General features: G+C 44.8%; 1 protein-coding gene and 1 long non-coding RNA gene across 7 annotated transcripts in view; one reads left to right on the top strand and one right to left on the bottom strand.

The window, feature by feature from the left end:
- Positions 1-4011, bottom strand: part of LOC117889523 — a 29835-nt gene extending 25824 nt beyond the window's left edge. Inside the window, exon 1 of the long non-coding RNA XR_004648504.1 lies at positions 3842-4011. This is a non-coding gene — a long non-coding RNA (uncharacterized LOC117889523). The remainder of the gene's footprint in view (positions 1-3841) is intronic.
- A 416-nt stretch (positions 4012-4427) lies between these two features.
- Positions 4428-23539, top strand: part of BRD4 (bromodomain containing 4) — a 193991-nt gene continuing 174879 nt past the window's right edge. For 3 of the 6 annotated variants that reach the window (XM_034793552.1, XM_034793556.1, XM_034793555.1), the window contains exon 1: positions 4429-4605. The gene's annotated coding sequence lies outside the window, so the exon portion shown is untranslated. Of the gene's footprint in view, positions 4606-5458; positions 5581-23539 lie in introns of those variants that run through there. The other 3 variants (XM_034793557.1, XM_034793554.1, XM_034793551.1) reach the window with 2 other exon arrangements.

The raw sequence follows: 23539 nt of genomic DNA, 5'->3' as shown, positions 1-23539 counted from the left end.
GTTTGTAGGTCCAATAAGCACAACAGGCAACACTTGAATTTAGCTTGCCTTAACTCCGCAGTGAAGACAAGCCCTTAGACATTCCTCATGTCTGCTCATTACGGGGCAGTCCTGGGGCTGAACCATACTTACAGTATAGCCTCAGTGACTTTTGCAAGCTCCAGGAGCAGAGTTAAGGTTGGGTGAGGGCTGCTATGCATCTTACCTCTTTATTTTCTGGTTTTCAGAGATTTAAATCTAGTTGCACTCAACATTCTAGATGGGTACAAGGCACTGCCAGCCAACCATAACTCCTTGTTAACCAAAGTTTTGGGTAGTGAATGGAGAGCAGATCTCTGCTCCCAGTTCTGCCCCATATTTCCTCTATAACCTTTTCCAAGTCACTTACATTCCCTGTCCTTTGGTTCCCCCACCTGGAAAAGGCCCACGCACATTCCCCTGGACCAAAGGGTGTTTGGATGGCGAACACAGCAGGAGAAGTCATTGCGCCAGATCCTAGAGCCTCTTTTCACTTTGAAATATCCCGTGTGTGGTTTACAGGCCAATGGTAGAAATATCCGCAGCACCAAGGGTGCTTCTCCATCAGCTTTGTTGCATCTAGTTTTCAAACAGCAATTCCTGAGACACTGGATTATCCTGCCTTTTAAAATTGTCTCTGGTTTGAGTCAACTACCAATCCCAGTGTCAGGGTGTCATGGCTTGGTCATGGGCAGTCAGACCTTGTAGTCAGAGTCAAAGTTTGCAGTCAGGAGACAGGAGTCAAGAGCCAACTGGGTCAGGATTTCGGGAGGTCAGTAGCAGGAGACAAACTGGAGATCAGAACCACAAGTCGGGAACCAGAGTCAGGCCAGGTCAAGCTACCGGGGGGTCAGAGACAGGAAACAAGCTGGAGGCCAGGAACCTCAAGTCAGATGCCAGGAGGCAAGCTAGGATATCAAGCAGCATGGGTGGGAAGCACAAAGTGCACAGTCCAGAGCAGGGCGAAGCCTGGTTGTTCAGACAGCTTCGTGTTCCTGCTGCTGGCTTAAGCAGGGCCAGTCGGCCATTCAGCTGCTCTGGGGCTCCGCCAATCAGACCTCGAAGATGGAGCCTCACATGGGGGCTGGGCTTCATGGGTCCCAGGTAAGCCAATGTCAGCAGGCTGCTAGGTGGAGGCTTGGAGTGTGGCTGCTCCTATGGACATGAGTTTGAGACCAGTGGGTCATGACCCATGGGGTGTTTCCACAATTTTCATCATTAACTTCAGAACCCCTTTATTTGTCAACAAGATGGAGCCCTGAAGGGGGGCAGCCCCTTGTCCTCTGCTTCTTGGTTTGGGAGACCTCCACCCCCCAGAGCTCGCCTGTTACAAAAGTGCTCTCTATATGTATATATGTAAACAGGGAGTTCAGGTAGCAGTAGATGGGGTGCAGGCTCTGGGCAGCGCTAGGGTGACCAGATGTCCTGATTTTATAGGGACAGTCCCAATTTTGGGGTCTTTTTCTTATATAGGCTCTTATTACCTCCCACCCCCTGTCCCAATTTTTCACAGTTGCTATCTGGTCACCCTAGGCCGTGCGGACTTCAGGAGGCTCCCAGGAAGCGGCGTCATGTCTCTTCGGCTCCTAGGGGAAGGGACAGCCAGGGGGCTCCGCAGGCGCCACCCCCGCAGCTCCCACTGCCCGTGGTTCCCTGCCAATGGGAGCTGCAGAGCTAGTTCTTGGGTAGCACCTGCACCACTGGCAGGGGCAGCATGCGGAGACACCCCCCCCCGGCCACCCCTGTACCTAGGAACCAGAGACACATGCCAGGCGCTTCTGGGAGCCCTCCGCTGTGGCCAACTGAACTTTTAGCAGCCTAGTCAGCAGTGCTGACCAGAGCTGCCAGGGTCCCTTTTCGACCGTGCAGTCCAGTTGAAAACCAGATGCTTGGCCATCCTATCTCTGGTTGGCTCAGCTCTCAGAGGGTGCGTAGGGTATGGCCTCCCGGGTGGGTTGCCAATAATGAAAACTTCTTACACAGCCTCAGAAACAGATACTAAGCATGCCAGATAATTACCTAACCTTGTTCTGGGAATTTCTGGGTCCGTCCCGCTGAGGTGCCTGTTCTCTGGACATGTGCAAATGGAAAATTTTTTTAGGCCGTATTGAACTAGGAAGAACTCAGACTGGTGATCTTCTGGAGAAAGTCTCTCCCTTGAGGCATCCAGTCCTCTGCTGAGTGTTAATTTAAGATTGGGAGTACGTGTGGCACCTTAGAATGATTCCATTCTATGAATCCGATGAAGTGGGCTGTAGCCCATGAAAGCTTATGCTCAAATAAATTTGTTAGTCTCTAAGGTGCCACAAGTACTCCTGTTCTTTTTGCGGATACAGACTAACATGGCTGCTACTCTGAAACCTTAATTTAAGATTGGGGTCCCATAGTTATACAGACAATATAGTAATCAAAAGCCTATTACAAGAATGATAATGCAGGGAAGTCAACCATTCAGAAGTTTGAAAATGCCAGAATTGAGGTTACCCAGGGAGCTCAAGGGGTGAATTTCCCGATTGCCTGCAGCTCCTTTTGGAGTTTAACCCCTCCTCTGCCTCCTGCTTGGGATCTGTGAGCCACAGTTAATGCTATGGTAGAGATTTCACACTTCTCCCCCTGCCCCCACCGCACATGGCCAGCAGACAGCCAATAGCTAACGCCATAGCTGTGGACAGCTAGAAGAGGCCACATATTAAAGGTCTCCTGCTCAGAATGGCAAACACATCGCAGTATCTCCATTTCTTCCTCCTGAACACAGGCACAGAACTTGAGCCCAGACAGGACCAACCTTCCCAGTGGCATGACTATAATTGCACTTGAAAATCAGGGGTATAGCTGATCCTGTGAAAGATCATGGATCATTTTAGGGAATCAGACCAAACAGCTGGAGTCCTTCAAATCAGTTATTGGAGCCAAGATGTTAGAGACCAGATTGTAGCCAGCTTGAGAGTGGATGTATAATGGGGAGGAGGAAAGGGAGCTCACGTTGTGCCCTCAATGTAGATCTCAACCACACCTGCAGGCCTGCTCTAGGCAGCAGATGGGGCAATGGCCATCTCTACATTGGCCAGCAGAGGGCATGCTGCGCCTGGGCATGAGAAACAGGAGTGGGTAAAAAGAACAGGAGTACTTGTGGCACCTTAGTGGATAAGAAGTGGGTAAGGTTGCTAACCCTCCAGGATTGTCATGGAGTCTCAAGGAATTAAAGATTAATAGTTAATTAAAGATTTTGTCATGTGATGAAGCCTCCAGGAATACATCCAACCAAAATTGGCAAAACCAGGAGTGGGTGCTCTCCCGCTTTGCATCTGGGCAGCATGGTCTGCCTGAGTCACAGTGACTGCTGGGGCTCCTGATGGGGAAGTGAGGTGCCACCCCATGCTCAGCCCAGGGCTCTGGCTGACAGTATGCCTACACCCTGGCAGCACAAGAAGCTAGCTTCCTCAAGTACAATCCTGACTGAAATTGTAGGTACATCCTCAGGACACCTAGCCCCTATTGCCACCAGGTCTACACTGCTCAGTCAAGGCTAGTGCAAATATGTCTCCTTGAGCTGGAAATTACATTGTCCAGCTCTGGTGTAGACATACCCTGAGAGGTGTGAGTAAGCGCCGGCTACCAGTGCCTGCAGCAATCTGGAGAGTGCTACATACAAATCAATGAAGTGGCATGACATGATACTTGTAGGGGGTCACACCCACAGTGCCAGAGGAGACGGATCTTTCTGCTAAAATGATCCGCAGTAAAACAATTAACATGGACATTTGCATTACCAGACTTCAGAGTCAACCGACACTGGGGCCGACCAGGAAGTGGAAGGACTAACCATTCTCCAGAGCAAATGACTCAGCCAGCCGTTTTCAGGAGAGGCTCTTCTCCCCATGCAGCGGATGATGCGCTAGTCCCAGGAGCGATCTCCCCTCAGCTCTTCGTGCAGCACACACCTCGCTGCCGGGACATGCCCCCTACCTGCACAATGCCCATCAACGTGCAGAAACCGCCTCCCCAGGCAGTGCCCCCCACCCCCCTGCAGGGAGCCGCCTCTCCCCTCCTTGCAGTGACCAGCGGGCTACCGAGGCTCCGGGCCGTCCCCCCCTGCTGCAGAGCTGCCCCTTCCCCCGCACCATGCATGCCCCCGCCACTGCAGAGCCCCCCGCTAGCTGGGGACCCAAGCGCGTCCTTCCTCCCCAGTGCAGTGCAGTGCAGTGCAGGCCCCCCCCCTTGCAGCGGCTGCCCGGGCGCGGAACGACCCGACCTCTCCCACGCGCCGCCTGCGCTCCCGGCTCCTCCCCAGCCCTTGCGCTCGAGGGGCGGGGCTTAGGGAACGGAGAGGGCGGGGCTTAGGAAAGGGGCGGGGACGCCCGTAGCCTGCGCGGGATGCGTCGGTGGCGTGCTCTGTTGCGCCGCGACGCAGAGCGTTGCGCGGTGAGGTCAGTGCGGAGCCGCTATCGGTCCCTCCCGCTGCCCCTCGGTCTTTATCTGCCCCGCGGAGGCCCCCCCGGTGCGACGCGGAGGAGACGCCTCCCCCCCTCCGGGCCCCACGGCACCCGGTCCGGCGGGAGGGCGGAGAGCGCGCGGCCCGCCCCTCAGGTGAGAGCGGAGTTCGCGCGCGCGAGGGAAGCGGCTCTCGACTGGGGGGCGCGGTCGAGCGGAGGTGGGGGTGTCGGGATTCACCGTCCTTGGTTACGTTGCCCTGCTAGCGTAACCCGCATTGCGTAATGCGGCCGCTGCGTTAGGGAGACTACGCAATCTTCGCTGGGGCGTCTGTCTCAGGCTGAGGCCTGCTGCTCAAACGGTGTATTCCGACCCGCTTTCCTCGTAGAGAGGGGCGCTACGTTATGTGCGTAGCAGGAGAGGCCCTCCAGGCCGCTGTGGTGCCGTTCATGGAGCCCGCATTCCGCAGCCAGCGGTCTGCGTGGGTGGTGTATGAGAACGGGTAAGGGGATCGGCTTTTTCTGTTTACGCATTTTGCGCATTTGGCGGCTGGGGAACCTGCAGCATACTACGTGATTTACGTAGGGGACGTCTCTGGCTCTCTTGCGCCGCTTGCGGTGGAAAGCGAATGCAGGGCATAGGGTGCAGAGTGTGCGTGGGAGAGAGCTTTGGCCCCGTCGGTGGGCTACGCGATTTGCGTAGATAGTGCTTTCCCCCCCCCCGCGCGCGGACCGCGGTTTACGTACGTTGGGGGGCGATTCTTCGTTGAGGACGGCTGTTCCCTGGTGAGGTAGGCGAATAGGACTTTCGCGCTATTTGCGTAGCGACCTGAGTAGCCCGATGTATTATTTTTTTTAGGAGGCGCGCTGTTTGCGTAGGAGCGTTTGTCCTCTGGTACGCGGCCTGCACAGGGGTGTCCGTGGGCGAGGGGCCGTTGCGCCGCTTGCCCTGGGGCCGGCGGGGGACGGGCAGCTCAGTACGCGGATTGCGCAGTGTACGGGAGCGGGGGCCCTGGGGCGGGGCGGCGGAGCTGATGGTACTTCCTGCCGCCGCCATTTTGTCATCTCGCCGGAGGAGGAAGCGGTGGCTCTGGAGTGGAGGCAGCGGCCCGGCCTGGCCCCGCGGCTTGCGGTGAGTGAGGCGGTCACGCACCCCACCCTCACGGGCTCTACGCGCCCCGGCTCCTTCGTGGGTCACGCCAGCCCGGAGCAGGCGGCCCCCGAGACCGCCGGCGGGGCCTGGGACAGCCGCGTCCCTCCGCGCCGTTAGGCCGGGCCGCCACTGCGGGGTGGATGCGGATAGATCGGGCCCGGCTCCTCCTGGCGCTCAGGCCCGGCCGCCCCCGACGTGCCAGGGCGGCTGGGCCCGTCGCCGGCACGTGCGGGTCCTGGTGATTGGGCGGGCGGGTCGGTCTCTGCGGAGACAGGTCACTGGGCAGGGAGCGGCGGCGCTGGTGCAGCAGGAGGCGGCTCGGCGTTCAACCCTGTTCACTGTAACCGAGTGTGTGTGTGTGTGTGTGTGTGCCGCTCGCCCCGGCCTGCGGGCACGTTACTGTCCGGCCAACAGCCGCTGGCGGAAGGGCCTCTTGGAGATTGCCCAGCAAATGCGGCACCAGCAGAGTCCCGTAAATGGGATTGAGGCGCTGATTCGGGTTTAAACGGGCCTGATTGGAAGGAAGACTTTGAACAATGTGTACCTTTGATGAACCTTGACTTTTTTTTGTTTGTTTGTTTGGAAAGGGCAGTAACCGGAATTCTCTGAAGTGCACCAGTATAAACTGATGCTGCTTACTACACTGGCTCTTCAGATTTTGTCATTTTACAGTGTAGAAAAACAAATGTTCTCTCTCTTGGTGTGAAAGACTCAAACAAATAAGTTGTAGCAAATACAGTAGGAAGACACCCACCCACCATGAATTTTCCACTGCATGCCCACGAAAGCTTATGCCCAAATAAATTTGTTAGTCTCTATGGTGCCACAAAAGTACTCCTGTGCTTTTTGCTGATACAAACACCGCTACCACTCTGAAAACTGTTTACAGCGATAGAAACAGTGGAACTGACTATGCTGTGTATTTGATGGTACCTTCTGTATGGAGAATTTCTTAAATTACTGGTTTTAATCTTAAATGTTACAAGTAACACTAGTGAATTTAAAAAAAAATTCAGAACTGTGGTTTGATTTAGACTAAAAATGTGTTGACACAGCTGTTTATATGTTGTGAACTAGATAATTTGAAGTTAGCCAGTTAGATAAAAGTTTAAATGCAGAATTGTTCTACAACTCCCCACCCCCTCAAAAATATGGTTGATTGCATCTAAAGCACCTGATTCCATGAATAAATAAATCATAGTCATAGGACTGGAAGGGACCTCAAGAGGTCATCTTGTCTGGTCCCCTGCACTCATGGCAGGACTAAGTATTATCATTCTAGACCGTTCCTGACCGTATGATTTCTGCTAATATGAAATTGTGTGGCTAATATTTTCTTCCTGTCTGCAGTGCTTCTCCCACTGTGACTGATTCCCCCCCCCCTTCCAAATTGTTGCCTAGATTATAGAATGTTCCTTGAGTGTAAACAGTCTGTTCAGAAACAGAACTTCCTATTAAGAAGGCTGATCCATGTTTTGGGAAGGAGAGTTGGTAGTATGAGAAGAAAAAGGTGACCATGTCCCTACTGACTGTATTGTGTGAAAGAGGGAAAACTTCAGTTAGACATGAGAACCAGAATTTGCCTATTGAATATGCATTGCATTGTGATTGACTGGTGAATTCTACTTAAAATATAACCAGAGCAGGGGCGACCTGCTGGTTACTGTGAGGGCAGCAGTCAGGTTGCCTTCAGCGGTATGCCTGCGGGAGGTCCGCTGGTCCTGCGGCTTCGGCGGCAATTTGGCGGCGGGTACGCCAAAGGTGCGGGACCGGCGGACCTCCCGCAGGCATGCCGCCGAATCCTCATTACCAGCGGACCTCCCGCAGGCGTGCTGCCGAAAGCCGCCTGACTGCCGTGCTTGGGGTGGCAAAATACAGAGAACCAGAGAACTTAGATCTACTTGCACCATTGGTAGTGTGGCTAAAATTCCTCTCTCATAGCTATAACAAAAGTATTTCAGTAATACTTCTATATTTTCATAATTCCATTAACTGTTTATATAAAAATGTGAAGACTATTTTGCTTGCTTATTTTTTAGTAACTTTTTTTCTTTTCCTGCTGCTTGTTAATCATGTAAAGTGAAACTATGATCTGTCCTGGAACTGGATTGATCTCAAGAATGGGTCAGGATACAGCTTTATCTTCCTTTCAATACTACTGATGAGCACATTGTTCTTTACCTAAATAGTACCTTATAGGTAGGTGATTTTAAAACTAAAAATGGCCAAAAATTAGGTGTCACTTAAACATCAATTAACTCTCAATAAGCCTTGTTAAAAAAAAAAAAATTTTTTTTTAGACTGTTTCTGGGAAGTTCTTGTTTAGCAGTGCTTCTGTATTGTTTTTAATCTAAAATTTGTGGTGTTCAGACTTATTGCACATTTTATAAAAACCGACTGGAGACTGGGAAAATAGCTGGAAAATGTAGGAAGTGCATGTGCTGTAGATCTTTGTTTGAGATGCATACTATCCTGGGATGGAAAGAATTAAGCTGGCAAATATTTACCAGACAGTCAAGATCATGAATGATCACCAGTGGTTGTGTATGATACTGTTACAGTATGGCTAGATTGTTAGTGTTCTATGAGATACATGTATGTAAACTTAATTCTGCAGGCTACTTAGGATGTTGGGTTCTCTTTTGTATTTACAGAACATTTTTCATAAAAATAGAATGAAATGGTGGAGGGACTTTAAAAATCATTGATTTACATTAGCTTCGTAAAGCCCCAACTTAATTTGAAAATTTATGGTATGGCTTGCAATTTTAGGTTAAATTGATTATGAATTAAGTTTTATAAATTCTGGTTTTAAACTGTTCAGTGTCACTACGATAGGATATCTTTGAATTTTATGCAACTGCTTCAGGCAAACAACAAAAAAAGAAAATTCCATCGTAAAACACTTGAGCACTTCACTTCATGACTAGTTTGATTTCAGTAGCATAAGTGCTTTCAGAATGGAGCCTTAATACTGTTTTTATTCAGAATTTATATTCATACAAAGTGGAATAAAATCTTCATCACTATGAAAATTGTCATTGTTAACATCGAAAAGCTTAGTATTTCAAGATATTAACAAACTTCAAAATTGTGGGTTTTTATACGTACAAGCTTGCAAATATGTTAATATCAATAATGTAATATTTTACAATTACAGTTCATGAGCAAAAGTCAGAATTGTTGCTATTGTGGCCAGTTATTGAAATTCACAGAGGGATCTTGAAGTCATTCAGAAATAAAATGCTGAAAACAAAAATCAACTTTGAAGTTGTCCTAATGCAGTTTCTAGTCTTTAAGTGCACCTGGTGAAATGATGAAAATACTAATTCAAAGCCAGCAGAACCCTTAGCAGTTAATTGACACTACTTTCATGATCATATCTTTTTCTCAGAGTATATACTGGAGATTATCACTACTGAATAGCTGTTACAATACTCAATTGGCGAACATGACTTTTTTTTTTTTTTTTAAATTGAGGCAGCTGGCTTGCAGTTCAACTATTGTTGGCAGAAAACCTACTTCCATCATAAACATATTAATCTAAATAGTCAAGTGCAGGTGTTGATTCTGCTGCTGTGGGTGGAACCAGCACATGCAGAAACTGGTCATATATTTTAGAAAATAATGAGGACTACCACATAATACTTGCTGAACATGCATTTTATCATTAATTGCATTTCAATAAAAAAATGTTTGTCTTCCTCCACACTTCAACAGCTTCAGCCAAGGAACACTAACTTCTCTATACAAATTCATATGCCATTACTACTGGTTTCAGTATTTTGAACAATTTCCTAGTGAATTTTTTCTGGCCAGTAAAATCCACATCCCTAAGTGACACAGTTATACTGACCTTACTCCTGGTGTAAACAGCACTGTGTCGATGGGAGGGCTTCTCCCGTTGACATAACTACTGCTTCTTGGGAAGGTGGATTACCTATGCTGACAGTAGAAGTCTTCCCATTGTTTTTGGTAATGACTTCACTGAAGCGCTGCAGTGGCGCAGTTGCAGCCTTTTAAGCATAGAGAAGCACTCAGTCTACATTCTTCGCAGATCTTTATTCACTTGATTTAGTCTGAAACATAAACTTGTAGGCAAGCTGCAAAAGTATTTCATCTTATTACTTGAGATGTGACAAATATATGCTGCCATCTTTCTGTTTGTATTTGGCAGCTGTAAAGTGGCTGTTGAAAAGTAACGTAATCACAAATCCAGTTGTAAGATCAAGGTCCTGTGTGGGTGGATCCCTGTACTTTTGCAAAGAAATGTTGAAGTCTGTGGGGTTACAGGAGTCCATTGTGTGCAATCAGGAGCATAGATAGTATCTCACCTAGATTTAGAATGTGTGCAGAATAGGCATTTACTCTGTCCTGCAAAGTTTTCTTAATCTTAGCCTCATTGGTTTTGTTGTTCACAAACTGGTTATGTCTTTTGTCTGTAGTGATTGTAGTCAAATGTTCAGATGAATGTGGATGATTGCAGGCATCAGTGCAGAAAGAGCTCTGCGTAAACTCAGAAACTTCTCTCCCGCCAACAGCAGTTAGTTCAGTAAAAGATATTCTCACCCACCTTGTCTTGCTTGAGTATGCAGCGTAAACAATGTAGATTGAAACTCCTGATGAGTATAAGTTGTCCATGTTTTCCCACCATACATGAGAGTACTGAGGTCACAAGCTTGGTACACTAGCATTTTGGTCTTGATGATAAGCTTTGAGTTGTTTCATGCTCTTTTAGTTAGTCTGCTGAAGGTGGTGGCAGCCTTTCCAATGCGAACATTTAGTTCTTCATCCAGTGAGAGGTTGGTGGTCACTCTAGAACTTAAATAGCTGAACTTTTGGACTACTTTAGCTGGTTTGTATTTAAGGTAGTTGAATAATCTCGTGGACCCCTCTGTCCTAATAGAACAGTTTTTTTTGGTGCTGGTGGTGAGAGTAAATGCCTGACAGGTACTTGAAAGGTGGTTCATGAGTTCTTATACCAGATCTTCATTGTGGGCTATGAGGACAGCATCATCAGCGAATAGAAGTTCCCTGATAAGCGCCTTTTTGATTTTGGTCTTTGACTTACGTCGGGATAGGTTGAAGTGTTTCCCATCTGATCTTATGTGGAGATACACTCCATCATCCTTCTTTGTGTTTGGTTAGATCTGCAGTGACAGTGTTCGTAAATCAAGCATGTGCTGGGTCATCATCCAAGACTACTATAACATGAAATATATGGCAGAATGCGGGTAAAACAGCAGGGGACATGAAATTCTCCCTTAAGGAGTTCAGTCACAAATTTAATACACTATTTTTTTTTTTTTAATGAACATTGTCAACATGGAAGCATGTCCTCCGGAATGTTGGCTGAAGCATGAAGGGGCATACAAATGTTTAGCCTATCTGGCACGTAAATACCTTGCAACGCTGGCTACAAAAGTCCAATGCGAATGCCTGTTCTCACTTTCAAGTGACATTGTAAATAAGAAGCAGGCAGCAGTATTTCCCGTAAATGTAAACAAACTTGTTAGTCTTAGCTATTGGCTAAAATAGGACTGAGTGGACTTGTATTCTCTAAAGTTTTACATTGTTTTGTTTTTGTCTGGTTATGTAACAAAAAAAATTCTACATTTGTAAATTACACTTTCACAATAGAGATTGCGCTACAGTACTTGTATGAGGTGAATTGAAAAATACTATTTCTTTTATAATTTTTACAGTGCAAATATATGTAATAAAAATAATATAAAGTGTATATATAAGGAACAGTACACTTTGTATTCTGTGTTGTAATTGAAATCAGTATATTTGAAAATGTAGAAAAACATCCAAAATATTTAATAAATTTCAATTGGTATTCTATTGTTTAACAGCACGATTAATCGAGATTAATTTTTTTAATCACAGTTAATTTTTTTGTTAATCGCATGAGTTAACTGTGATTGACACCCTAGTAAATATAATCCCAATCTATAAAAATGGAAATAAGGACAACCCAGGGAATCACAGACCAGTCAGCTTAACTTCAGTACCCAGAAATAATTAATTATTTATTTAAATAATTAAGCAATCTATTTGCAAACACCTAGAAGATAATAAGATAGGTAACAGTCCACATAGATTTGTCAAGAACAAATAGTGTCAAATCCAACCTAATAGCTTTCTTTCACAGGGTAATGGGCCTTGTGTGTAGTGCGGAAGCAGTAGATGTGGTATACCTTGACTTTAGTAAGGCTTTTGATTCTGTCTTGCATTACCTTCTCATAAACAAACTTGGGAAATACAACCTAGATTGAGCTACTATAAAGCGGGCGCATAACTGGTTGGAAAACCATTCCCAGCTAGTAGTTATCAGTGGTTCAGTCAAGCTGGAAGGGTATATCGAGTGTGGTCCCACAGAAATCCATTCTTAGTCCGGTTTTGTTCAATATCTTCATCAGTGATTTAGATAATGGCATAGAGAATATGCTTCTAAAGTTTGTGGATGATACGAAGCTGGGAGGGGGGGTTGCAAGTGCTTTGGAGGATAGGATTAAAATTCAAAATGGTCTGGACAAACTGGAGAAATCGTCTCAAGTAAATGGAAAACATGACCTTTGAGGGAAGATTGAAAAAACTGGGTTTGTTTACTCTGGAAAAGAGAAGATTGAGGGGGGACATGAGCTTTCAAATACATAGAAGGTTGTTACAAGAAGGAGGGAGAAAAATTGTTTTTCTTAACCTCTGAGGATAGGACAAGAAGCAATGGGCTTAAATTGCAGCAAGGGCGGTTTAGGTTGGACATTAGGAAAAACTTCCTAATTGTCAGAGTGGTTAAGCACTGGAATAAATTGCCTAGGGAGGTTGTGGAATTTTCATCATTGGGGATTTTTAAGAGCAGGTTAGACAAACACCTGTCAGGAACAGTCTAGGTAATGCTTAGTCCTGCAATGAGTGCAGGGGACTGGACTAGATGACTTTTCAAGGTCCCTTCCAGTCCTTTGATTCTATGGCCTATGTTATACATGAAGTCAGATTCAATGATCGCAACTCTCCCTTCTGGCCTTGGAATCTATGAAGGCCTTCCAAACGCTACATGGTGCAATGCCTAAGACCTCAGTGGTTCAGGAGCCAAATGAGCTATTAACATTATTCAAAAGAGCCACAGTAGTATGAATTCATTGTTTCATTTACTATAGTAACTATATATTCATATTTAAACAATATGACAGGAAAATATTTAGTTTGTGTAGATATGATTCCCAGATTAAATGACCAAGTATTTTATCAAGTACAATTGGTTAATAACCTAGTAAAAGCACCCTGATTGGTTAATAAGTAAATATTTTAATATCAAGTGCTGCAAAAAGCTGCAGGAGACACATTGAAGAGCCATTTGCAGCTCAAGAGCCACAGTCTGAGTATCACTGGTCTAGCTCAGGGATAGGCAACCTATGGCACGCATGCCAAAGGCAGCACGCGAGCTAATTTTCAGTGGCACTCACACTGCCTGGTGCTGGCCACTGGTCCGGGGGGCTCTGCATTTTAATTTAATTTTAAATGAAGCTTCTTAAACATTTTAAAAACCTTATTTACTTTATATACAACAATAGTTTAGTTATATATTATAGACTTATAGAAAGAGATCTTCTAAAAACGTTAAAATGTATTANGGCGGGGGGGCTGAGTGGGGCCAGGACCCCGGCAGGCAGCAGCGTGCCATCAGAAATCGGCTCGCGTGCCGTCTTTGGCACGCGTGCCGCAGGTTGCTGACCCCTGGTCTAACCTGCTCTTAAGAATGTCCAATGATGGAGATTCCACAACTTACCTACGTAATTTATTCTGGTGCTTAACCACCCTGACAGGAAGTTTTTCCTAATGTCCAACCTAAGGTGCTCTTGCTGCTATTTGAGTCCATTGCTTCTTGTCCTATTCTCAGAGGTTAAGGAGAACAGTTTTTCTCCCTCTTCCTCCTAACAACTTTTTATGTACTTAAAAACGGTTGTCTCCCTCTCAGTCTATTCTCCAGACTAAACAAACCCAATTTTTTCAGTCTTCCCTCATAAGTCATGTTTTTTTAATACCTTTAATAATTTTTGTTGCTTTTTTTCTAGACTCTCTCCAATTTGTTCACATCCTTCCTGAAATGTGGTGCCCAGAACTGGACACAATACTCCAGTTGAGGCCTGATCAGCGCAGAGTAGAGTGGAAGAATTACTTCTCATGTTTTGCTTACAACACTCTTGCTAATACATCCCAGAATAAATTAGGCTTTTTTCCCCAACAGTGTTACACTGTTGACTCATATTTAGCTTGTGGTCCACTATGACCCCTAGTGGTACTCCTTCCTAGGCAGTCATTTCCTATTTTGTAAGTGTGCAACTGATTGTTCCTTCCTAAATGAAGTACTTTGCGTTTGTCCTTATTGAATTTCATCCTATTTACCTAGACCATTTCTCCATTTTGTCCAGATCATTTTAAATTTTAATCCTATCCTCCAAAGCACTTGCAACCTCTCCCAGCTTCGTATTGTCCACAAACTTTATAAGTGTACTCTCTATGCCATTATCTAAATCATTGATGAAGATATTGAACAGAACTGGACCCAGAATTGATCCCTGTGGGACCCCAATTGTTATGTCCTTCCAGAATGACTGTGAACTACTAATGATTACTCTCCGGGAATGGTTTTCCAACCAGTTTTGTACCCACCTTATAGCATCTCTATCTAGGTTGCATTTCTTAGTTTATGAGAAGGTCATGTGAGACAGTATCAAAAGCTTTACTAAAGTCAAGATATACCACTTCCCCACCATTTACAAGGCTTGTTACCCTGTCAAAGAAAGCTATCCGGTTGGTTTGACACGATTTATTCTTGACAAATCCATGCTGACTGTTACTTACTACCTTATCTTCCATATGTTTGCAAATTGACTGCTTAATTATTGCTTCCCCAAAATAATTCCTAGAGTATATGTTTTAGAAAAACATCCAGTCTTGATTTAAAAATTGTTCATGATGGAGAATCCAGAACTGTTAGTGATGGAGAATCTGCAAAGTTACTTAGGGGGCTAAGTCCCATTTTCAGAAGTGACTTAGGCACTTAGGAGTCTAAGCCCTGTTGACTTTCAATGGGGTTGAAAGCTGAGCAGAGCATTGTTGAGATACCTTTAAAAATCTGGGCCTGTGTACTAGATACTTCAAAATGCAATGAATATGAAGGTTTGGATATCTTAGGAGGTAGCTAGTAAACTCAAATTCTGAATCTTCATTTTTCTTTGGATGTGCTTAGCCTACACAAAGGCTTAAGAGGGGTTATGGTGTACCCAGGAAGTATCTGTTAATATTTTGGTACATTTATTAGGTATGAAAACTTTATGGTCCGAGGCATCAGAGTAAGTTAACTAGGATTTCTTAGAAGGTGCTGAATTCAGTCTCCATTCATAATGATTTCAGTACTGTGTGGTTGTATTTTAGTTTGTGAAATCAAAGTAATTACCACAGTTCATTCATTCTTCCATGTAGAAGAAAATAGCTGGATGTTAGTACAGTAACTCCTCACTTAGTCGTCCCAACAACGTTGTTTTGTTATATTGCTGATCAATTAGAGAACATGCTCATTTAAAGTTGCGCAATGCTCCCTTATAACGTTGTTTGGCAGCCGCCTGCTTTGTCCACTGTTTGCAGAAAAAGCAGCCCATTGGAGCTAGTTGGTGTGGGCTTGGAACCAGGGTGGACCCGCAGTCCCACATCAGCCCCCCTAAGTTCCCTGTGTGGCAGCCGCCCAGCAGGCTATCAGTTGCCAGGCAGTTCAGCTGTCCCTCCCCACACTGCCCTGGAGCTGCTCCCGGGAGCCTCCTGCTTGCTGTGTGGGGGTGGGGGAGAAGAAGAGGACTGCCAATGTCAGGGTGCTCCCCTGCTCTTCTGCCCTGCTCCTGCCTCCCCCCAGCTCCTGTACCCAATCTCCGCAGCGTGGGGATGGGAACAGGACAGGGCTGAGGACTGAGGGAGCTTGCTGGCAGCAGCTGCTGTCTCAACTTGCTGATCTACTTAAAAAGGCAGTGTTCTTAGAGTGTGGTCAGTGTACTTAAAGGGGCAATGAGCGTGTGTCTCTCTCTCTCTCTCTCTCTCACACACACACACACACACACACACACACTTTGTCGTTCTGCTATGCTATCTCTCCTCCCTCCATTCGTGCTGCCTTGTAGAATGTGAGGCTACATTAACAACGTATTAATCCTTGAGAGTTCAGCCGAGTGCTAGTTCATCATTTAGCAGTGAGGCATTCCCTGGGAAATATCCCACCCTTTGTTTAAAACTTATACTGTGTGTGTGTATGTGTGTGTGTGTGTATATATATATTATATATAAAAAAAATGCATGCACAGAGTCTTTTGACTGGTGAACAAAATTTCCCTGGAACCTAATTTCCCCCTCCCCCCCCCCTTTACATTAATTCTTATGGGGGAAATTGGATTCGCTTAACATCATTTTGCTTAAAGTAGCATTTTTTTTTTTCAGGAACGTAACTACAATGTTAAGTGAGGAGTTACTGTCTATACAGAAACTTGAGAGAATGATTAGTGTTTGTGGAAAAACAGTGGGAATCTACAAGAAACCATGTTAGATATACCATAGCAGGAACTTTTTACTTGGGGCAGGGGGAGGGGAGTGAAACCTTGGGTCAAGGTCATGGTTAAATTCTTGCTGCAGTTAATCCTAGTTTTGACTTCTACAGGCCAGGAGTTACTTAGCAGCAATGATGATGATTAGTTGTTGACTAACTACTATTTTGTGAAAGCTTCAGACAGTAGTGGAGTAGAGTTACTGGAGAGGGTTGTCTGCCAGGGCTTTTTAAAGAGCTTTCTGCTGCTGTCTTTATTGATGCTCTTGGGGAGCAGTGCTTGCTTCTAATTTTCTTTAATTATTTTTAACAGAGTTGTGTTGCTTAGCTCCATTTCTAGCTTTTTGCCTCTTCATGAGGGTTTTTCCCATCGCTGAGTGATCTTTGTGGCAACTAGTGTAACTCTTCAGCTGCCTTTATATTACTGTCTTCTATGCACAAGGAAGATTGCTAATTAAGTTGATAGGCTCTACACAATACACTTAACAGCTGGTCTAATGATGGACTGATGTCACTTAATGCAGCCAGGAAGCCTGAAGGATGAGCAGAATGGCATGTCTCCAGATAAAATATAGAATGATAACGAAAACAAGAACTGCTCACAGATAGCAATGAAGATTCAGACAAGGACTCTAAAACCTTGACTTTAAGTGATAACTTGAGAATGAAAATGTAAGACTTCCTCTGGCGAGTTTGACAAGTTAAATATTAAACCTATTCTTTTTAAAGCTCTCTTTCTGAAACTTCTAATTCCATGAAATCTTTCAAGCACTGCATGAAATTTCTGTATTAATATTTTCCTGCTAGAAAGCATACGGAGATCTGGGTGTGCCTGTCTTGTCTGCAAAGAAATCTGGTATCATGTTTGTAGGTTGGTTATCCACGTAGAATGTGGCAGTTTTAAGGAATGTGGGAACCCATCCTTTTTATGATCAGGATGACCGTTAAAGATTACATTAATCCAATGCAGGATTGAGACTTAGCGTATTCATGAAATATTTTTTTAAAATTAACTAAAATTGGACCTTCCTTATCTCCTGAGAGGCTATTCTGTGTTCTTATTGATAAGCTGGATCTCAGGTATATGCCTCAAACTTGTCTTTTTGCTAATCTTATTTCTCTTTGCTAATCTCTGAACGACCCTAAATAATTCCTCCTGCAATGTTGATCCACTTCAAATAACTGTAGGTAGCTGTCAAATCGCCTCAAGGCATCTTTTAGCAAAACTATGGATATTTCAGTCCCCATGCTTGTAGGAAAAGTCTGTCATGTACTTGTTATCAAATGCTGTATTTTCATTTGCAGCCCATTGTAGACGGAGACAAACCCTCAAATATAGCTACGCTGGAAATGTGACATAGAAAACTTGGCATTCACATGTTATCCGAGAGTAGGATTCTTACATTTTCATTATCTTGCCTTCACAAAAGGAATGTGCAAGGAATAGAATTTTTGTTCTTGCGTAGCTGACACATGAATTTTAGACCTCCTAGTTTAAATTATTTTTACAAACAAAATCAGTCGCTGGAAATGTTCACATAAGGGTTGCTTTAACTGTCTACAGTCTTGCAAATAATGAAACTTGGGGACATATTCCTAAATGCATTCACACATAAAAATATTGGCTGAGGGCCCCATGCCATACACCCAGAATGATAATAGGAACAAACTCCATTAATGTCCACGTTGCTGTGTGGGAGCATGGCTTTCCCATGCCTGGACCCAATAGCATTCATGAATATCCTCTCATTGTGTACTTGACCAGTGCATGGGGGTTCATGAGCCACCTTTAATGATCCACCAAATCTTGCCTTGTCAGGAAATAATCCTTCTTATTGATGTGTTTGTGTGCACCTGCAGAATCGGTGGTGTCAGCAGATAATGGGTATATGAATACCAACACGGTTTGGCCCAGCCACTGAAACACATCAGTTTTGAGACCTGTTGACCCCAAACTGGCCCCCAACAAACCTGTAACAGGCCAGCTTTTACAGGGTAACTATTGCATACCTCTGTACTGGTACTAGGGCTCTCATCCTGGTGGTCTCACATGCCTGGACCTGCATAAGCACTTCAGAATTCTAGGAAAGTGGCTTTCTTCATCCAGAAGTTCTGCAGTCACGGCTGATCATCTGAGACCCAGAGAACCACAAGGTCCTACCAGTCTGCTTCTGAGTCTTGTTCAAAACTGTTGCTTAATGGTGAATGAAGTGCTCACTAAGATACTAATGCAGCTACTCATGAACTGGTGGCATTCAGGTCCTTTTCCTGTTGATTGCACGACTGCTGGGCTCTCCACTGGCAATGATAGAACACTTCCCACTGCCTATTTGCAGCTATTTCTGATGCCAACTGTATCTTCAAATCTAGGAAAACTTTCTTCTAGTGACAGTGCTTTTGCTTTGTATGTCACATAAAGCCGTTTTCACAGCTGCCGACTGTCATCTGAGGTCTTCATTGACTTCTGGACTTATTCAGAAATATGAAGGATGGTGGTGTTGGTAGATATGAGAGTTATACCTCCGTCCAAAAGTGAGGGGTCCTGGTGGGCCATAAGTAGGGCCCTACCAAATTCATGGTACATGTTGGTGAATTTGATGGCCAGGGTTTTTTTTAAATTAGTCAGTTTCATGTTTTCACATCTTTACATGAGAAATTTTATGGTGGTGTAACTGTGGGGGTCCCGACCCAAAAGGGGGCCAGGGTGGGAGGGTCCCAAGACTATTGTAGAGGGGTTGTGGGATTGCACCCTTATTTCTGCCCTGCTGCTCGCAGAGGCACTGTCTTCAGAGCTGGGCAGCAGAGAGGAAGGCTCCTGGCCAGGTGTCGTAAGTCTATAAGTGGTGGGTTACCATATGTCCAGGTTTCCTGGCAGTCTCCTGCCTGCATACGGAGGTGATGGAGCCGCAGCCTCCCCGCGTGGGGCGGTGACAGCTGGAGCCACGGAGCTTCCTGTAGCTGTGGGAGAGCTTGGAGGTGGGGTCTGACTCACACCAGGAGCGGCACTTGCAGGGGAAGAGGAAGTCTGGTTCTTCCCCCATCTCCGGCCAGGACTAGTAGCTGGAACCCTGCGCAGGGTAGGAGCCTCTGGCTGGGCACCAGATTTCACAGTCCATGACGTGTTTTTCACGGCCATGAATTTGATATGGCTCTAGCCATAAGCAGTCATTCACAGTACTTTTAGTTTGAAGCAGAGAGGAGACCTCTGTGATATGTGCTTAGAAGGTATTGCTGCTAAAACAATTAGGTGCGGCACTAGCGTTGGACATATTGCATAACTGCAATCCCGCTTATCATATGTGAATACCGTGTGCAGATGTAGTGATTCATAACAATAGTTTAGTTACTTGTAATAGTTAACTTAGTAATGTAGATGCAGCTGCATTGTCTGGGCTTTTAAAACTCCCTAAATGAACCACAGGTATGGCTCCCATCCATCAGAGAGAATAGCAACTAAAGTAAAATGCCATGAATTGGGTGGTGGCGACAGGCTAGATCAATTTGGTTAATGATGTTTAGCAGAACTGGAAATGTGCCAAAGATGACATCTTAAATAACAGGCTCTAGATTTTGAGTTCAGGGACTTGGTTTTGAGTTTGAACAACAGCCAAGTGGCAGTATTACAGTTCAATGATATAACTAATATTTGTCTCCATTAGTATGCCTTTTTGAGATTATTTCTTAAGAAAATTGAATAGAGGCATAACAAAAAATAAATCTACATAAATGTTTTACAGTAGTGAACGAGTTTGTGTATAGCATTGTAGTCAGGCTAACAAAAAGTACATGTGTGGTAGTTGTTGTGGAGAGTAACTGTTAGCTGTTGGGCATTAAAACTTAATGTGGGATACCAGCATTAGAATTGTGTGTGTCACCCTGTTGTCTGTCCGTGTGTCTGTCTCTCTCCCCCTCTCCCACGCCCTGGCAGCTGCAAACAGTGGGTATTGCACTTGAGTACAGAAGTATTTTTTTTTCTCTGCCATCCTTGCTGTTGAGTGAAAGTGACTAAGATTACTTTGACAACACTAGTTTCATTTTCAGAGTAGCAGCCGTGTTAGTCTGTATCCGCAAAAAGAATAGGAGTACTTGTGGCACCTTAGAGACTAACAAATTTATTAGAGCATAAGCTTTCGTGGGCTACAGCCCACTTCTTCGGATGCATATAGAGTGGAACATATATTGAGGATATATATATATATATATACACACACACACACACACACACACACACACACACACACACACACAGAGAGAGCATGAACAGGTGGGAGTTGTCTTACCAACTCTGAGAGGCCAAACTGTCTGTACTGGGCTAGCTTGATTATCACTTCAAAAAAATGTTTTTCTCTTACTTAATTGGTCTCTCAGAGTTGGTAAGACAACTCCCACCTGTTCATGCTCTCTGTATGTGTGTGTGTGTGTATATATATCCTCAATATATGTTCCACTCTATATGCATCCGAAGAAGTGGGCTGTAGCCCACGAACGCTTATGCTCTAATAAATTTGTTAGTCTCTAAGGTGCCACAAGTACTCCTGTTCTTTTTACAAGTTTCACTGGCGTGCAGTGAATTCTTCCCATACAGATGCTAATGTCTGACAGTATGATAGACAGCTGTTGATCTGGTTAAGTTAAAATGTAGAATTGGATTAATTATTTGACGAGCAAGGGCTTGTGGAACATGTACTTGTAGAAACAAATGTTCTTAAGGTTTTTTTACCCTATATTTATTTATTTATTTATTTATTTATTTTTTAAGTCTTTTGTCAATAAAACTTTTGTCAGTCAGGAATGTGAAGGGAAAAAAAAAACCTCCCCCAACCAACAAAAGTTTCACCGACAAGTGCCGGTGTAGACAGCGCTGTCAGCAGGAGACGCTCTCCTGCTAACATAGCTGCTGCCGCTTGTTGGGTGTGGTTTAATTGTGTCCCGTCGGCATAGAGTGGCTACATGGGAGACCGTAAAGTGGTGCAGCAGCGCTGCTGTAAGGTCTGTAGTTTAGACATAGCCTAATGCAGGAGTTCTCACCACATTTTTTTGTGGCCTCAACTCTTACTGGTGGCTGCTCTGACAATTTTTCCTAAAATACTTAATTAACTTTAAGAAAAACAAATAAATATGCACATGTACATGTCCAAAGTATTTATGTCGTTTTTTCAGACTCAATAATAAAAATAATGTACAGTTGTCTCTATTCTTTACTGGACCTAAGCAGAATAGAAACACAAATAAGGTGCTTTACCTGTTTTGCTTTTTTTGGTTGATTTTATTTTAAAGACTTGCTAGCTAGTAAGTCTGCTGTTGTGAAAAGTGATATTTGTATATTTAATATCATTTTTCACAGCAGACTTTCTCAGACTTGATTTAGTTGGGAATTGGTCCTGCTTTGAGCAGGGCATTGGACTAGATGACCTCCTGAGGTCCCTTCCAACCCTGATATTCTATGATTCTATGATCCCCCGGCAAGCTGGGGGGCAAATTAAATCTTGGATGGGGAGGTGGGTAAGGAGGCAGGAGGGCCGGGTTAATGCGGGACTGGATGGGGGGTGAAGGAGGCAGCAGGGGTCAGGGTGATGGGGTGGGGGGTGAGTCCGGGCCTGGGGTCTTGCTGCATGAGTGGGGGCTGGAGGAGGCAGCGGGAGCCAGGGGTGACATGGTGGGGGTGAGCCTGGGGCCAGAGCCTGAAGCCCTGTGGTTGCGGGACTGAGCCTGCTGCCCACCTACCACCCCAAGGCTGAAGCCCAAAGCCCCACTGCCCCCAGGAAGGTGGGGAACTCGCACTGGTCAGCTCGCTCCTATTGCGTTTGTGGCTCCAGAAGGGGGCAGAGACCAACCTCTGCTGGCAACCCCAGGGGAGGGACCGCTGCTTTGCTCTTCTCCTCCCCTCCCCTCCCGCCCAACCACCACCCAGGAGGCTGTGGCCGCAAGAAAAACCCCTGGTGGCTGCATTTGAGAAATGCTGGCCCAATGCACTGTAATTTAGGGACTAGTGGATAGAGCACTGGACTGGGACTCAAGATACTTGGGTTTTTTCCCCCCTCTCTTCTGCTGGAAGATCTTGGACAAATCACTTCCATCCTTGTCTGTTTCCCTCTGCCTTCATATCCTCATCTGTAAAATGAGGATAATGATGCTTATCTTCTTTGTAAAGCACTGAGAGATCTGTGAATGAAGGAACTAATAACATTATTTACTAATCTAATGGGGCGGAGAGAGACATTTCCATCTCTGGTCTCATTCGTTCATATGTTCTGCAAGCACTAGTATTGCTAACAGTTTTGTCGTGAAGTGAAATGAGAATGAACTCGTGAAAAAGATGTAAAAATAGCATTAGTATTATGTGGGTTTCTAAGGAAGAACTCCATATGGATATCTTAGTCTGGCTAAAGTATTGTAGTTTTTCATGAGATATATATGAATAGGAATTTGTACCAGTTGGCTTACGAATGAGTAATTTCTACCTGTATTTGTAGAAACACTTGAGTTCAAGTTGAGTGAGTAGATTTGAATAGAATCTTAAACATACTGGTGGTGTTCAGCTGAATCTTAAGTAGTGGTGTTAAAAGTATGCACCAAAAGCAGCCCGTGGAAGTCTGTAATGTGGCCTCGGTCAATCATCCTTATCAGTGTGGAGATTATAGTCAAGACGCTACAGGTCCCAAGAGGCAGTGATCAAGGTAGCCTGGATGAATTGCATGTTGGGACCCCTGGTCTCAGGTAAGAGCAGCAGTATTTATGCATTTATATGTAGTTTTCCAAATGAGAGCTATAGCAAAGTGCCTGCTCTGGAATGACAGGTACAAGTATGCCATTCATATCATTAGGTCAAAAATAAAGTAATTTTTAGTTGAATATTTAGAGAAACCAAGGAATGTTCTATTAATCAGATTACTGCATTAGGCTGAACATTTCCATATTTTTATGCGAAAGATTGGCTTTTATAATAGGTTAATTCTGATGCTCAAAATGGGAAAGAATTAAAAATGTTGAGGGATGGTGCATAATGTACCATGTTGCTCATACGTAGTTTGGGCAAGCTGAGAACAGCTCACTTTCACCTCGTATTCCTTTTGGGCTTTCCCAATTGCTCTTGAGAGCTTTATTAGGATAAGAGGCAGCTATTGTTTGTATTCTCAATGCCAATACTTAAAAATGATTGTGGTGGAACTTGCCTGCAGCGCATTGAGAATCTTTTAAAATGACACATCTGATCTCAATTGCATCTGAGCCTTTTAGGGTGCTCCTTTGTCATTTTACACATACTTGTGCTTTAGTCATAGACTCATAGAAATATAAGGCTGGAAGGAACCTCGAGGTCATCTAGTCCAACACCCCAACCCACCCAAT

The sequence above is a fragment of the Trachemys scripta genome, chromosome 17 (genome assembly GCF_013100865.1).
Source record: "Trachemys scripta elegans isolate TJP31775 chromosome 17, CAS_Tse_1.0, whole genome shotgun sequence".
In the NCBI taxonomy this organism is placed as follows: Eukaryota; Metazoa; Chordata; order Testudines; family Emydidae; genus Trachemys; species Trachemys scripta.
The sequence above is the reverse complement of the archived record's forward strand: the minus strand, read 5'-3'. Positions and strand labels throughout refer to the sequence as shown.